The 16493-nt window shown below is 38.7% G+C and overlaps 1 long non-coding RNA gene across 2 annotated transcripts in view; it reads right to left on the bottom strand.

Annotated features, from left to right (window-relative positions):
• Window positions 1-335: 335 nt before the first annotated feature.
• LOC117073032 overlaps window positions 336-16493 on the bottom strand; it is a 36598-nt gene continuing 20440 nt past the window's right edge. Inside the window, exons 3-5 of one of the 2 annotated variants that reach the window (XR_004433071.1) lie at window positions 6199-6406; window positions 3570-3802; window positions 336-454 (exon numbers count right to left, since the gene is read on the bottom strand). This is a non-coding gene — a long non-coding RNA (uncharacterized LOC117073032). Of the gene's footprint in view, window positions 455-3569; window positions 3803-6107; window positions 6407-16493 lie in introns of those variants that run through there. The other variant, XR_004433070.1, reaches the window with a different exon arrangement.

Below are 16493 nucleotides of genomic sequence, written 5' to 3'. Positions count from 1 at the left end.
AGTTTTTCCACTTACAGGAAAAAAACTAGCTGGGGGAATTTAACTTTTTTTCTTCAAGAGCTTAAGCAAAGATGTTTTCATGGCCTTAGGCATGCTGGGGCCAGTTTCCAATCTTGAGTTCACTTGCTGTCCACAGGTGGCAGAACAATCTCTGCCGACTGTTCTCACAGGTATTCTTAGGTAGGACACAGCTCTTTGCGCTGCTTCACAGCAGACGAACTGAGTCAGAGAGGCTTGTCTCTGGGCCTGGGAGAGGACAAGGAGTCTAGAGTTCCACAACCCAGAGCTAAACACAGATTTCTGCTTCAGTCCTTGCCCCCTCCTCTCACCTTGACACACCGTTGGAGTTTAGACAAAGGCTGACAGATCCTGAAACTTTCCCGGGGAAGGTCAGCCTCAGATACTGACAAGACGCCAAGGGACTGCAGCTGCTGACTATGGAAAGAGCATGACCCTATGAAGAAAGGAAATGAAGGCCTGTAAAAGGGGCATTTTTATAAGCAGTATAAAAGGAGATGCTTTTTGGGTTCATTTCTTTTTGTGCAAAAATGACAACTAGGGATATGAATCAAAGTTTGGGCTGGATTAGAAGTATGTGCCTCAGAAACGGCCACTGGCAGGTTAATCTACACTGCGGTTCGTGGCTAGTCCCCTTCTCACATCCATCAGCTCCCAGCCCTGGTACCCTTGGTGGCAGCTTAGCAGAGCCCTGTGAGCTGTGCATATAACCACAATATATGCTCCATCACTACATGATTGTGTGGCCTTGAACAAACTGCTTAACTTTGCCTGAGCCTCAATGACATTATCAATGAAATGGGGATGTTTATATTTTCCTTGTGCCAAGGGCTGTTGTGAGAGTCGACAAGAGAACACAAAAAGAAAAATTTTGACAACAAAAACTGCTGTATACAGGTGTGAGTTCTAGAAAAATCAAGCCGTAAGGCTGGTGTCCTATAGAACACTGTTTCTCTGCGTAGAGGACCCAAATAACTGTAAAATGTAGAGCGACAAGTGATGACACTTTAAAGAACTGTTGAAAGTGTGTGCAGTTTTACTTTTTGAAGGGTGGCCTCATAAGCCTTAGATTCCTTTTAGCTTTCTTGAGGAGGTACCACTTGTCCCTGTATACTGTCATTTTTCCTTATAAAAGAGTTCTGGGTGTGATGGCTCACACCTGCAACCCCAGCACTTTGGGAGGCCGAGGTGTGTAGATGATCTGAGGTCAGGAGTTTGAGACCAGCCTGGCCAATGTGGTGAAACCCTGTCTCTACTAACAACAGCAACAACAAAAATACAAAAATTAGCTGTGCATGGTGGTGTGCACCTGTAATACCAGCTACTCAGGAGGCTGAGGCAAGAGAATCGCTTGTACCTGGGAGGTGGAGGTTGCTGTGAGCTGAGATCGTGACATTGCACTCCAGGCTGGGTGACAAGAGCAAAACTCCATCTCAAAAAAAAAAAAAAAAAGAGTTCCCACACCCTCTTTATGTATCACATGGTGTCCATTTCCCATGGAGAGGAGTGAAGGTTTTATGTTACGGCTCCTCTTAATCTTTCTGACAATTGAGGTTTTATAATTACTTTCATAAAATGTATGTTGTTGGGTCCATTCAGGAGAAAGTACTTGTTTTCCATAGACAGCTGGTAAAATTTCATAAATCCAGAATCCTACATTCTTTGGATTTCAGACTCTGTAGGTCAATTTCATTAAAATGAAGAGACAGAAGGGAAAAAAACCATATCCTCCTGAAAGCATTTTGTCTCATGTGAAACTAACCCAAAGGCAGTGAGGTTTGTTTCTACCTTCATTCTGCCGCACTATTTAAGACTTAACATTCCTTCGCCCTGGTGCCAAATTTAGGGCAGGGTTGTGGGGAGAAAGTGGATGCCAGGGAAACATACATTTTATTTTGTATTCATACAAATGTCTGCTTCAATCTTCATTACAGGCCTGCGAGCTTCCTAGGCAGGAGGAAAATTTGAATGAACTCTGCTTTTAGTGACCAGGAGTGGAGACATAAAAAGAGCTTTTCAGCCTCTCTGGTTACAGAGATAAGTACAAAGGGTAACTGGCATTAAGTCTGTAGTAATAGCTGCTATAAGTACTGACCATGATTTGAATCTCTCGATAACTGATTCTGGGGAGGCAGGAATATTTATCAAGCCATTAGGAGAGCCTGTTTCGTGCTGATAAGATTCCTACAACTGATGAGGTCCACCTGAAGATGGGATGAGGCTGGGCTGGATTTACAGCCATTTGCAGTGAGAGCAAAAACATGGTCTCCTTAAGAACAGCATGAGGCATTCAGCAAAATTATGCAATCTGTTGCCTGAGGCAAGCCTATGGAATCTTAAGGAAACAGAGTTGGTGAGCAACCTAGCATGTAAGGTGATTGGGATACTGTACTAATATTTGGTCAGTAAGTCACAATTTCACTGATGTGGAGGGTGAGGAAGTGGTGGTGGGGGAGGGGGGATAATTGAGAGAGAAAAGTTATTAATCTGTAAATCTCATTTTTCAGAAAAATCTCATACTGAATTGTAAGGTGCCAGACATGGGATTTTCCTGGGTTTTTAAAAAAGTGAAATCACCCATTTTATACAACCCCAGGGCCTCAGTTTGGGTTATTAGCACCGTGGGAGAAGTTGCAGTACAGGCAATGTTAAAGTTAAAAACAAACAGCAGTAAAGCAGTCGCCTGCATTTTATATTCCTTGTCTGTTATGTTTTGCACTCATGCATAACCTCAGTACCAGCTTTTACATTTTGTTTTTAAAAAATACAAATATACTGTCTCACACTTAAAAAAAATGACTTTAGTTGGCTTCTAAAACAAGAACTTGTTTTTTAGAATGATTCCATTTTTAAAAATAAAATATAGGATGCGATGCAGATATGCTGACCCATGAGGGCAGTTGAGTGACCTTACCAATAAGTCTCTGGGACATATCCCCCTAGTGTCTTAAGGGGAACTTTTTACTTTCTCCTTAGCTGATTTTTCAAAAGCATACAGATTTAATTAGCAATACAACGTTTCTCCTTCTTTCGTCTGTGTTCAACATTTGCCTAAAGCATTCTCATGAGAAATAATATTTATGGAGGATTGCCTGGAAGATATGCAGTTATTTTATTCCACTGGATTTGCTAGATTTTTATCTCTGTATCAAACCAGACCATCAGAGAAATGACTATTTGCATCTTACTGGTTTTCTCTCCTCTTGAAGAATCAGTTTTACTGAATTTGTAAAATCAAATTTGGTGCTTTGATGTTATACCTTTGGTCTGCTTTGAAGGCACGTGAAACAAATAGCCCTATGTAATTGATTGTTGTCAGCCTGGCTGTGGTGAAAGGCGTTGTCGCCCACCCCTCTCCTCTGTCCCACCCAAACATCTACTTTAGAAGCAGGAGAACTCAGTCATCCCAGCTGAGCTTAGTGTGATTGTGAGTGTGTGTGTGTGTGTGTGTGTCCTGAGCATCTCATATGTTCTTTTTATCAGCACTGTGGCTTATCCAGGGTCCCTTTTGGTTTTGGTCCTGAAGACTCACGGACACCCCTGTGGCCCACCTCTGATAACTGCCTGTGGCTGTCTCTGGTGTTTCCTCCATCTAGTTTCATCTTGCTCTTCTCACAGGAAGTACACCATAGCTGTTAAGAATACAGACTCTGGAGCCAGACAGCCTGAGTTTGAATTCTACTCCGTCGCTTTCTCTAGGCTGTATGACTTTCAGCAAGTTTCTGAACTCCTCTGTGCTTCAGTTTTCTCGTCTCTGTAATAATTGTAACTGTTTCTTAGAGTCCTGGTGAGGGGTTTAAAAATGTAAAGTGTTTAAGATGATGCCTGAAACCGAGTAAGCTCTAGATAAATGTTAGCTACTATTCTTATTAGCCTGATTGGTCTCTTTAAAAATCATAGTTTACTCTGCAGGTTTTAGTCAGTTACCTCAAATTATCTTGGGAAGAGATGGGAAACACACAATTCTAAAATGTGAAAATTTAAATGGAGAATCAAGGTGACTATCCGTTTAAGCCCAACCAATATGCTATTTTTTACTTTAATTATCTGGATTTTTTATGTAAACATGCTGTTTTGCCTGAATTGTTTTGGATGATTACAGCAATTTCTCTACTCCATATGAACAGAGAGTCTCCCTATTTCTTTCTTAAACACTGAGCTCAGTGGTAAGGCCACTGAGGCCAACTGGGGCTTAAGCGAATATTAGGAATAGTATCAAGAATAACCCAATACTCAGTTGCCACTCCTGGAGCCCTTCCTATCCCAGTCTATTGTGTACAGAGCTTACCTGAATGCCTCTCCTGACTTCAAGATGTCAGTGGGATCCGTGACAAAAATCACACCCATAGTTTAAACCCCAAATTCTTGCTATTCAGCCACTCTCCCAGCAGCAGGTGAACAAAGGACCATGGGCATCAGACAGGGAACCTGCCTCTGAATGGCAGCCTGAACCCTCTCCTTGGAGGCCCCCTCCCAGACCCCAGACTAGCTACACCCTGGGAGACAGCTCCTTTTGCTTTTGAAGCAGCAGGAGCCAAAGAGAAAAATGATTCTTTTCCAATGTGCCTCACTCTTGCCCAGTTCAGTGTCTTCCAGAACAAATTTCAGACATTAGATTCTCAATGCAGGGCTTGCTTCAGAGCCTAGCTCTTACAGTGGTGCTAAACAGATAAAATATTAAGCATCAGTGCATTCCCCAAATCATTAGCACAGAATCCACAGGTAATGAATTCAGCTTGAGGCTATCTGGGGCCTGTTGTTTTTGTTTCCCACCCATGGCATGCACTTTTCAGTAATGTACTCTCTGCACAAGATGAGGGTACGTATACTGTGTCCCCAGAAGGCTCAGAACATCTCATTTCTGCCAGAAACTCTAGCTCTGGGGTTTCCAATCTCTCTGTCAGAAGCAGAGAGGAAGAAAAGACAATCACGTAGCTATCTCACTGATGAGAAAATGCAATTTCTTAAGCCAAATTACTGATTTGAAACAATTTGGAGGATTTAAAAATCTATAAAAATAAATCAGAAGTTAAAGAGTACACCTTTCCCTCTTTTCATAATTATTTAAAATTGCTTCATTAGTTGACCAATGTCACCTTTAATTCTTACACTGACCCTAGGAGGTTGGTAGTTTGGGTTCCTATTGTCTCTGAGCTCCCAGTAGAGAAGTCAGATCTCAAGAGAAATAGGCTTCTACAGGTCTCCTGATGAGCAAATGGAGACAGATTTTGAAGGCAGTCCCAGCTGCCTGATCTGGAGTTTTCCTCGTAGTCTAACAGTAGTCTAACTCTGATTAAGTGGAAAATGGCAAATTCACTTTGCATAGAGGCAACCCAAATATATTTAGTAAAAGAGAGAAACATATTTTCAATTTAGAGATGTTATCAGTTAGATGGATAAATTATGTAGCCCAAAGTGGGCTGCTGAGCTGCAAGATTTTGGAATGGAGTAAAGTTCATTAAACTTTCATATAAACCATTTCATGTACATTTGTGATCACAGTTTGTGTGTGAAGTAATAATATCAGACTTTTGCTGATTGCCCTTTGGAATATAAACACCACACAGTTTAAATAAAAGGTATTATTTGAAACTTGTTTCTCTGCACTGGACTCATGAAGTCAACTACTAGTTATTTCCTGTCTGGCATTTATAAATCTGTATTGGTCTTTTAGTTTAACGGTTTAATGCTGTGAATCACAGTAAGGGGTTGTAGAGATTGTGTTTAAGAATTATCTTCAAACATGCAAAACAGCAAGTTAATGCAGAGTAAGCTTGGTTATTTGATCTTAAATCAAGAAGAATACTGTGAACAAATAGAATGAGGAGTAAGAATGGGAAGGGAAAATAATTCTACTCTAATGTAAGGCAATGATAAATCAATTTAAGGATGAATACAATACGGTTAAAGACTGAGCAGCAGATAATACAGTGTGGCAGAACCATTGGACAAATTGGTGAATGAATCTGTCTTCAATAATTATCGGGTATCAGGACAATTTCTGTTGTGACAGAAAACCTAGCCCAAGTTGGTTAAGTCAAAAGGGAATTTATTCACTAATGGAACTAAACATTCCAAGCATATCTGGTTTCAGGAAAGGCTTTACTTAGCAGGGATACTGGGACCCTGTTGGTTTGGCTCTGCTCTCTATGTTGGGTTAATTCTTTAGCAATTATTTACTTTCATTATGTTTACATTAAGATCCAAAACTTTCATTGAGTTTAATGGCATCCCATCATCTCTGATGTCTTTCTCCAAACAAGTCACTGTGGCCAGAAGATCCTGAAGTTCTGTTCGGTTGGGCTTAGGTCACATGACATCTATGGAGTTGAGTGTGGAGTCATTTTTTGCCATTCCTGCTGTAAATGGAGAATCGGGAAAGAGGATACTAGAAATAGAAAGGGAAATTAGTAAAGGAAGTTGGGTGAATGGACACCAGAGGCCAAAACCTAGTTTTTACTATACATAGCATAGTCATTAATAGGAGCAAAAAAGGAAAAAATACACTAATACAAAAATTCTAAATAGCATTAACAATAAACAGTGGCCCAAAGAATGATTATTAATCTTCTGTTTTAGAGACATCCATGTATCATTTTGTACTTGTAAATACTTCAGAGAAGTATTAGCCAAAGACCGTGACATTTAATTGTAATGAAAGACCTAAAGTGTTTCCGGAAGTTTTCAACTGGGTGCAGAGGTCTATTACACTGAAAGTGTAGCAATGTGCTTCTTTTTCAGATCTTACCTCTTCTGAGCTGAAATATTTGTACTGAGAAAAATAATAAGAGCTAGATTAGGGGATTTGCCTTAGTCCATTTTGTATTGTTATGAAAGAATACCTGAGGCTGGGCAAGAATTTATAAAGAAGAAAAAAGTGACTGGTCATCTGAATGGGTGAGGCCTCAGCCTACTTTTACTTATAATGGAAGGTGAAGGGGAATCAGGGTGGGCAGAGATCCCATGGTGAGAAAGAGGAAGCAGCAGGGACTAGGGGGAGGTAGTGCCAGGCTCCTTTCACCAATCAGCTCTCATAGAAACTAATAGAGTGAGAACTCACTCACTCCCCATCCACTCCCATCCCAAGGGAGGCATTAATCTATTCATGTCTCCCTGTGACCCAACACTTCCCATGAGGCCATACCTCCAACATTGGGAATCAAATTTCAACCTGATGTTTGAGGGGACAAACATTCAAACCATAGCAGGATTCTCAGTAGGACTTAGGCTGGGAGATGATGAGGTCAGCCCTTCAAAGGCATTTGAGAGTTGTGTAAGTGAGCTACAAATCCCACGGTTTCTGTCTTATGTGGATGTGTGCAAGCGCAATGGAAAAGTAGTAAGAGCAACGTAAATGTAGTTGATGAACTCTGAGCACAGAGGCTGAAGTTGAGCACTTGCAAACCAAGGGAGAAAACCATCTGAACTTGGCTTATCAGCACTATAACCAGAATGTAGCCAGTTAACCATGGGCCAACAGGGGATTTTTGCATTATTGCTGTATTTGCATTTCCTTTTTCCTCTGGCTGGAATACCTATTTCTCAGCATTTCCCATGCTTGGCACATGCCCATCCTTCAGACCTCAACTCTCCAGAGAGAGTTTCCTGACTCCCTCACGTTACCCATTTACTTAGCATTCTGTTTATTGCCTTTGCAGCACCTTTTTTTAAAATTTAAAACTACTGTTTATTTACTTGTCTATTGCCCATGCCTTACTACTAGAATTATGCTCCTTGAAGGTAAAGATACTATTTATATTACTAACTTCTAATGTCCAGTATCTAGTGCTGGCACACATAGAGGGTCAATAAATGTTTGTCGAATAAATGTTTGGGACACAGAGAGAACAAAATGTGTTGGAAATAAAATAGCTCACTTTGCCAAATACAAACAACAATAAGAATCATGGCCACTTCTGGCAGAAGTTCTGAACATTTTTTGTGTGCAGCAGACCCTCTGGCAGTCTGGTGAAGCCTGTGGACCCCTTCTAATAATATTTTTAAATGTATGAAAATACAGTTTTGATTCAATTTGCAACTCATATCAATTTATAGGAACACAGTTATCAAGATATTTAAAATTTTATGATATAGCAATATATGTGCCTCTTTATTAAGGTAGACGATAACAGGATCTAGACTGATCTAATAACTAATATGATTTTAAGGTAATGAGAGTAAATTATATTTTGGGATTTTGCAACAGCTATAATGTGATGAGAAAATATATGTGATTTCTATTGGTAACAGTAGCTTGTTGTCTATTGTAATAATTGAAGGAAATGCTAAATTTCATTAGAGGTTAATGAAAACAAAGGTATAATTTTTTTCCTCATCTAAGTATATGGACCTCCTAAATTCTCCCTATACACTTCTTAAGGGGACTGCTAAGGACTCCTGGAGCTAAGGGCTTCACCGTTCCATATATATGGTGGAGTTAAGGATTAATGTTAGGGCAATCAGCGGTTATGCCTAAATCTTGCTGTGATTGCCTGGTGTGTATACACACACACACACACAGTCACGTATTACACACACACACACACCCCATAAATATATGTATGCTAGCCATTAGAAAACAGTATATAGTTTATCCCAAGAGGTGACTTACTTCTTATTTAAATAAAATGTTTTTGCCCTCATAGAGTACTGAGCTAAAGTACTCTTTAATTAAGTACTGCTAAGGAAAATAACCTGACCTGGTGACTCCACACATATTGTTGTCACTATGCTGATTCTGTGATTCTATGAGTGAGAAAGCAAATATTTATGGAACATATGCTCTTACAGGGATAAACTATGTAGCTCAGGTGGGTCAAGATCCTTAACATATGCAGAGAAGAGTTAGGACTTCAGATAACTGTCTTCTATAAGACATTTGCATATCACATCTTCCTTTTGCATTGGAAGAGAATCAGTCCCTTATGAGTTTTCCCTTTTTCAGCAAATAATAAAATAAATATTTCAGTGGCTATGATGTGATGCACTTCTCTCTCCAACATTATGTTTTATAATAATTCCTTTATTTCTGTCTTTATAGCTTTTACTAAATTTCACAGGGGAAGAGATTCACTTTCACCGCTAGTTTGGAAATATGTAAAGGGTTGGGCATTACAGATCTCATTCTTTATTCTCACTCTTGGCCAGAAAAACATCATCCTGCAAAAGAGGGTCCCAAAAGAGAAACAAGAACTCGGGGCAGATTGCCCCTCTTCAGCTCACTGGGAGAGCATTTAGTGCACCTGAGAGGGCATGCGGAAAACCATCTGTGATACTCCTCAAACTGGAAGATGAGGCTGTGTGAGTGAGTGCATCCATTTCAATGAGGACTTCAAAGAGATGTTTAAGAATTTACTTTCTACTATGACCCCAGGATAAACTATGATCCTCACACACACTTTCTCTTGATTCTTCTAAGGTATCATTAAGAATTTAGAAACATGGTTATAACTTTAAAAATTTTCAAACATTGTGAAGTATAGTCATTTTTGATATGAGTGTCTCATTTTTCAGGTGTTTTCAATGCCTATACCAGCAAGAGTTAGTTCTAATTTAATTTGACATGTGCATCAGTCAGTATATACTGGATTTTGTCATGGTAACAAACAATCCCTAAATCTCTCTATCTTAACCCAAGAAAAGTTTCTATCTCATACATTTTTCTTGTGGTTCAATATAGAGGCTTCTGCTCATTGTAGATACTTGGAGATTGAGGCTAATGGAGGCTCCATCTTGACACACTTTCACTATCATATGAGGGAGAAGGGAATGTGGAAAGCATGAACTGGCTCATAGCACCACACATACCTTCTCTCATATTTTACTGTCTAAGGAAAGTAGCATGGCCACACCAAACTTCAAAGGGTGGGGGAAGTGCAAGTCTACCTTGTGCCTGGAAGGAGAAGAGCTGGGAATGTTTGTGAAAGGTCTTATGACTACCACAGTGCACCCTCTGGTTACTATATATTTTGTTCACTCCTTGTGCCCAAGGGAGAACAACCCAAAAGTCCCACCTATTGAGAGCATCAAGCTCAGAGCTCAGGATCTCTGAGGGACATTCAGTAGTTGCTATATCAGGTCTGGGTGTAGTTCTTCTTAAGCCAGAGGTCTGTGAATTAAAAGATGTGTTTTGTTCCCTCTGTGTACCTGATATACAATGTTGGAACAGGAATAGAAAAAATTCAATAAATATTAACATTCAGAAAGAGGAAGAATGGTACACCTAGGAATTCTAAAATCCTTCTGGACAGAGGTGGCAGGAGCCTCCACCCCTGAGGGGCAAAGAATGTTCCTTCATTAGACCTGATTCTGCCCTTAGTTCCTTCCTCTGAGAGGCTCGCCCTTCTCCATTATCTCCTTGGTCACATCTGAAGTGAGCCTTGGAGATTATGTCTTATTTGAGCATTGGCGTGTTCCTCAGCCTGCTTCGTGCCTCTCATGTTGCTAGCACAAAGGTCCTTTTAAACCACAATCACAACCTGTTTTAATTAGGCTGGTAGTTCTATTGACAGTACAACTTTCTCCAAAACTTGGCCAGCTTCTTAGGTATTTGATTCTAGTCAGCCTCATATGCCAAGAGCTCACTCACAACTTTTTTTAGGCATGGTTCCTAGTTATGCTGTATTTCCTTGCTTTCTCCCCTCCATGTCCTCTCATTGTTTCTGTTGTTGATTGTGGGTTCCATAGATTTATCAGGATTCAAAGGGAGAGCCACACTCATAGTCTTCTTTCCTTGAACATTTTTGTCAATTTAGAGGACTTACTGGGTTTGTTCCTCAGTTGGAATCTCAGACACCTTATTCCATTCAGAAACTTTTGCTTGACTGTCTTATTTTGTATCCTGTGTGATTTACATTCATTATTTTCTGTCCTTTTCATTATAACTATCCTAGTGAGTATGAAGTGGTATCTAATTATTATTTCAATTTACATTTCCCTAATGACTAATGACATTGAACATCTTTTCATGTCTTTATTACCCATTTGCATATCTTCTTTGGTGTTCTGTCCATGCAAGTACTTTGTTCATTTTTAAATTGGGCTTTGTTTTTACTGTTGAGTTGTAAGAGTGCTGTATATATTCTAGATACAAGTCCCTTGTTAGATATATAATTTGCCAATATTTTCTTCCATTCTGTTGTCTTTTCACTTTCATTATAGTATCCTTTGAAGCATGAAAGTTTTAAATTTTAATGAAGTCCAATGTATCCTTTTTTCTTTTTTTCTTATTTTTTTGCTGTGCTTTTGGTGTTGTATACAAGAAAAAGAAACCATTGCCTAACCCAAAGTTATAAATATTTGCTTCTATGTTTTCTTCTAAGATTTTTATATATTTAGCTTTCATATTTATGTCCATAATCTACTTTACTTGGAGGTAATTTTGGTGTGTGGTATAAAGTAGAGGTCCAGATTCATTATTTTCCATGTGGCTGTCTTGTTTAGCACCATTTGTTAAAAAGACCATTCTTTCCCCCATTGAATTGCCTTGCCATCCTTGTTGAAAATTTCTTCTTCCTTCATTTTTTTCTTTTACTCTTTTTAAAAATTCAGTTTTTGGGAGGCTGAGGCGAGTGGATCATGAGGTCAGGAGATCAAGACCATCCTGGCTAACATGGTGAAACCCCGTCTCTACTAAAAATACAAAAAGTTAGTCGGGCACAGTGGTAGTTGCCTGTAGTCCCAGCTACTCGGGAGGCTGAGACAGGAGAATGGTGTGAACCCAGGAGGCGGAGCTTGCAGTGAGCAGAGATCACGCCACTGCACTCCAGCCTGGGTGACAGAGCGACTCTGTGTCAATAAATAAATAAATAAATAAATAATTAAAAATTCAGTTGTTGTCTGTCATCCAGCAGTCCTATTTCTCTACACGCATGCTCTTTTTTGTCTCTTTACTTCCATCTGTCTTTTCTGGTAATATGTTCTTTTCGTTCCAATTGATCTTTCTCTTAAGTAGGTTTCTCTTTAAAAAAAATTTTTTTTTTTTGGTTACTTCAGACTCAGATCTAGTATCTTAAGCACATTAGTTCCTTAAGCAAGGGAAGATGACTTTGTTTCCCCCAACTAGGTTAAAGCCTCCTGGTAGCCTAGTCTTTTTATACTCCTAGTTCGGCTTAGAAAAGCCACAGCCTACCTAGTCAGCTCTTCTTGGTGTCTTAGAGAGAGGAAGATCCACACATTTACAGGAGACCATGTTTCATCTTCCTCTCTGGGCTGCAGGTATGTTTCTGAGCCAAGCTCTTCCCAGAACCCACTACTTTGTGGAAATCAAGAGAGCGTCTGCTTATCTTCAGTCATTCATGCCACCCACAGTGAAAATTTTCTCCATCAAGGTTCCCACAAAGCTTGAGGTCTCTCTTGTCCATGGATTCCAGCAGTCTGTTCTCTCAGGAGAAACATGAAGAAATGAAGTTGGGTATGGGTTTCCACGAATCCCTAAATATATATCAATATATTTTGGGAAGTAACCTGAAATAGCAAAATCTAATTTCGGTGATGGTTATGTTTGTGGTGATAAAAAATTGACAGGTTTCATGACCATCAAAGCAACATTATATTTTAAAAAATTTAATATAAAACAGTATTTATGTTTTGGTATTACCTTTTTCTGAAACTATGTATGCTGTTTTTCTCAGGTAACAGCATCAATTCTTGGCTCACTAATATTTCTTTAGCATATTATTAATTATGAAAAGATAATTAGCAGGTTGCTGCTGAAATGCAGGAATCAGATGTCTTAAGTGTTATTTTAGTCATGATTGAGTAATCAGAATGAAGCTTTTATACCACATGATTACAACTTATTGAAGAGCTCTTAGGCTCTTAATGAGTGAACTATCTTTAAATTCAGATATTAATAAAATATTTTTCAATTTTAAAATGCATTTAGTATTTGAAAACAGTGGGGAATTTCTCAGTGATTCCATTTATGCTGTATGCAAGCAGTATGGCAGATCATTATATACTAACAACTTCAAAAATTACCATGGAAATTTAAATTATAGCAGAAATTTATAGATTCAGATGAACAGGGATGGATGTAAGAAAAGGAAAGGGGCAATTAAATTTAGTAAACAATTTGAACCTTAAATTCTTTTGAAATAATTTTTAAGTGTATACAGTATCTTAACTCCTTCAAAATAGTTTCTGGGCAGAAACCATTGAAGGGAATCTTGGTGTTTTGCTTTTTAAATTATTTCTTAATTTTAATTTGTAAGTAGTTTCAGCTATTTGTAAGCAATTAATAGGTTCAAATCCTTAAAAGCTTTCTTCATAGTTTATATAACATAGACATTCTTTATTGTTTATATAATATCTAGAAAAATCTCAATTATCTCATGAATTCAATTTATAATTTTTTTAAATCATAGATTGTTGTTGAGTTGTCAATAAGACAGTATTTAATTGTTGTAAAACCTATCTCTATCTTATAATCACTGCAAAATGTCTCTAAAGGAACTGAAAGGACCCAAAATATTAGGATTTCTGCATAGTACTCCAGGCGTATAAAATACTTGCTCAGCTGTCTATACCCTTAGTAACCTAATATTTAAATGTGCAAGGAGCGTTCCTTTGTGAGATTCCAATGTCATATTTATGGGAACAGTCTAGGTCATCAGTTCCTATGGCCAGAAAAGAGTATTGGCTTTTTCAGTTTTTGTCCCTTGTGAGTAATCCAAAATATATAACAAGAACACCAATACATAAATACATACATAAAATAATTAAAATTGTGCTAGCTTGCTAGGTTCCTCTAGAGGAGGTGTTTCTCTGTTTTTTCAAGTTTATTATATTACTTTTAGTTTTTGTGGGTATATAGTAGTGTATATATTTATGGGGTATATTAGATACTTTGATATAGGCATGCAATGTGTAATAATCACATCAGGCTAAATGGGATATCAATCCCCTTAAGCATTTATCCTTTGTGTTACAAACAATCCAATTATATTCTTTTAGTTATTTTTAAACGTACAATTGAATTATTATTGACTATAACCACCCTGTTGTGCTGTCAAATACTAGGTCTTATTCATTCTTTCTGTTTTTATGTACCCATTAACCATCCCTAGTCCTCCACTGCCCCCTAACTACCTTTCCTCACCTCTGGTAACAATCGTTCTATTCTCTATCTCCTTAAGTTCAGTTGTTTTGATTTTTTGCTCCCAATAAGTGAGAACATGCAAAGTTTGTCTTTTTGTGCCTGGCTTATTTCACTTAACATGATGACTTCCAGTTCCATCCACATTGTTGCAAATGACAGGATCTCATTCTTTTTTATGGCTGAATAGTACTTTTTTGGTATATATGTACCTCATTTTCTTTATCTATTCATCTGTTGAGGGCCACTTAGATTGCTTCCAAATCTTTGCTTTTGTGAATAGTGCTTCAATAAACATGGGAGTGCAGATATCTCTTCAATATCTTGATTTCACTTCCTTTGGGTATGTACCTGGGAATGGGATTACTGAATCATACGGTAGTTCTATTTTCAGTTTTTTGAGGAACCTCCAAACTGTTCTCCATAGTGGTTGTACTAATGTTTCTGCCTTTTTTCACCTTCCAGATATCTGTGACTGATTGACCTGGCAACACCACTCTTGATTCTCTGCATTTTCAGTTTTGAGGACACAGGCCCAGAGTGTCACATGCTTACTCACTCCCTTTTCCCCCAACCCTTCCTCATTCCAGCAAGAACACAAAGGATTAGAGTGACTGCCTCCATTTATAAAACACTTTCCAAGCACCTTTTATATTCTCAGCATTTTCTTATTTACTTTGGGTGAGAAAAGGATAAAGCCTGGTCCTTGATCTCAAGGAGCTTGCAGTCTGTCGACGGGGATCAATACCTAAATGTTGGGAACAAGAAAGATAGGGCCTGCTCATTTGTATAGATGAGTTCCTGAATTGAATGTGGTTCATTTGTACTTTAGATGAATTCCAGAATTGAATATGGTTCAACTGAATGTGGTTAATCATCATGACTTTAGATTGAGTTTATAAACTTTACAAGGTTTTATCTTACCAGTAACTTCTCTGGTATAGGTTACTGATTTTGAGATCATTTATTTTGTTAGATATTCTAGAATTCCTTCATTCCCTTTCATAGTGTGAAAAAAACCCTTTCCATTTTAAAGTGATTTGATATATTTCCCACTTGTAAGCATTTAATTCCTCAGTGTATACAATGGACAATCTGGGGAGTTTACTAAGACAAGAATGCTTGGAGCACTGATTTCTATTTGTTTCACTCAGTTTGTCCCCAAGAAGCAAAAGAGACATTGTAGCATGTTGAACAAAAACTTGACCAGTAAGGAGTTTATTCTCATAATTGATTGTGAGTGTTTCACTATTATCTTCACTATTTTTCTCAGAAATAGGACTTCACTATTATCTCAGAAATCCTAAAAAATATAGCATGGCCTCAAAAACTTGGACAAAGTGCTTTGAGAAAAATTAATATAGATGCTTTCTCTTGACTGCATTATACAAATATCACAAAATGAGTGTGCTATGGTTTGAATGTTTTTGTTCCTGCTAAAATTCATGTTGAAACTTAATCCCTAGTGCAACAGTATTGGGATGTGTGGCTTTTGGGAGATGACTGACTGAGTCATGAGGGGAGAGCTGATCCTGGCTGAACTTGGGGCTAGAACTTGGCTTAATTGTGTCTATGTCCTAGGACTTTCTGTAGAAGACAGAATTTAAGAGTTATGGGCTAGGATATTTGGTAGAATAAATCTCTCAGGACAAAGTATTGAGGGGGCTGTGTGGCTTCTCTTAACTGCTTATAGTAGAATATGAGAAGATAGAATCAATTTAAAGTCTGAATTTATAATCAAAAGGGAAGCAGAATGTAAATATTTAGACAATTCTCAGCTTGGCTATGTAAAGAATAAAAAAAAATGTGTTTAGTAGAGAACACCAAGAGTGTGGCCAAGCAATCATTTGATAAGGAGGTAAAAATATGGGTAGAAAGAAACCAAGTGCTATTCATCAAGACAATGGGAGAATGACCCTGAAGGGCACCTCAGAGATCTTCGAGGCTGCCACGCTCATGACAGGTCCACAGTGCCAGGGAATTGAGGGCAGAACAGTTTCAATGAAGGGACTCGGGGAGCCTTCGGGGCCTCAGGGCTCACTGCCCAGGGCCGCCTTAAGTCTCTGTGTTCCACATTCTACCAATGCACTCTTCAACAACCTAGGCTCAGGTGGGCCCAGATTCAACTCAGACCGCCACTCTGGAGAACATAAGGGATGAGCCTTGGTAGGATCCATGTGGAGCTGACCCTGTGGACATGCAGAGTGCAAGAGTAGTGGAAACATGGCTACCTCCACCTATACTTTAAAGGATGTATTGGATAGCTTTGTGGTCCAAGCAGAGACTTGCCACAGAGGTGGAGCCACTACTGGGAGCTCCCATTAGGTCAATGCTTGGTGGAGCTATGGGAATAGGACTGTCCTCAAGACTCCAGACC

This window comes from Trachypithecus francoisi, unplaced genomic scaffold, assembly GCF_009764315.1.
Source record: "Trachypithecus francoisi isolate TF-2019V2 unplaced genomic scaffold, Tfra_2.0 Lachesis_group4, whole genome shotgun sequence".
NCBI lineage: Eukaryota > Metazoa > Chordata > Mammalia > Primates > Cercopithecidae > Trachypithecus > Trachypithecus francoisi.
The sequence above is the reverse complement of the archived record's forward strand: the minus strand, read 5'-3'. Positions and strand labels throughout refer to the sequence as shown.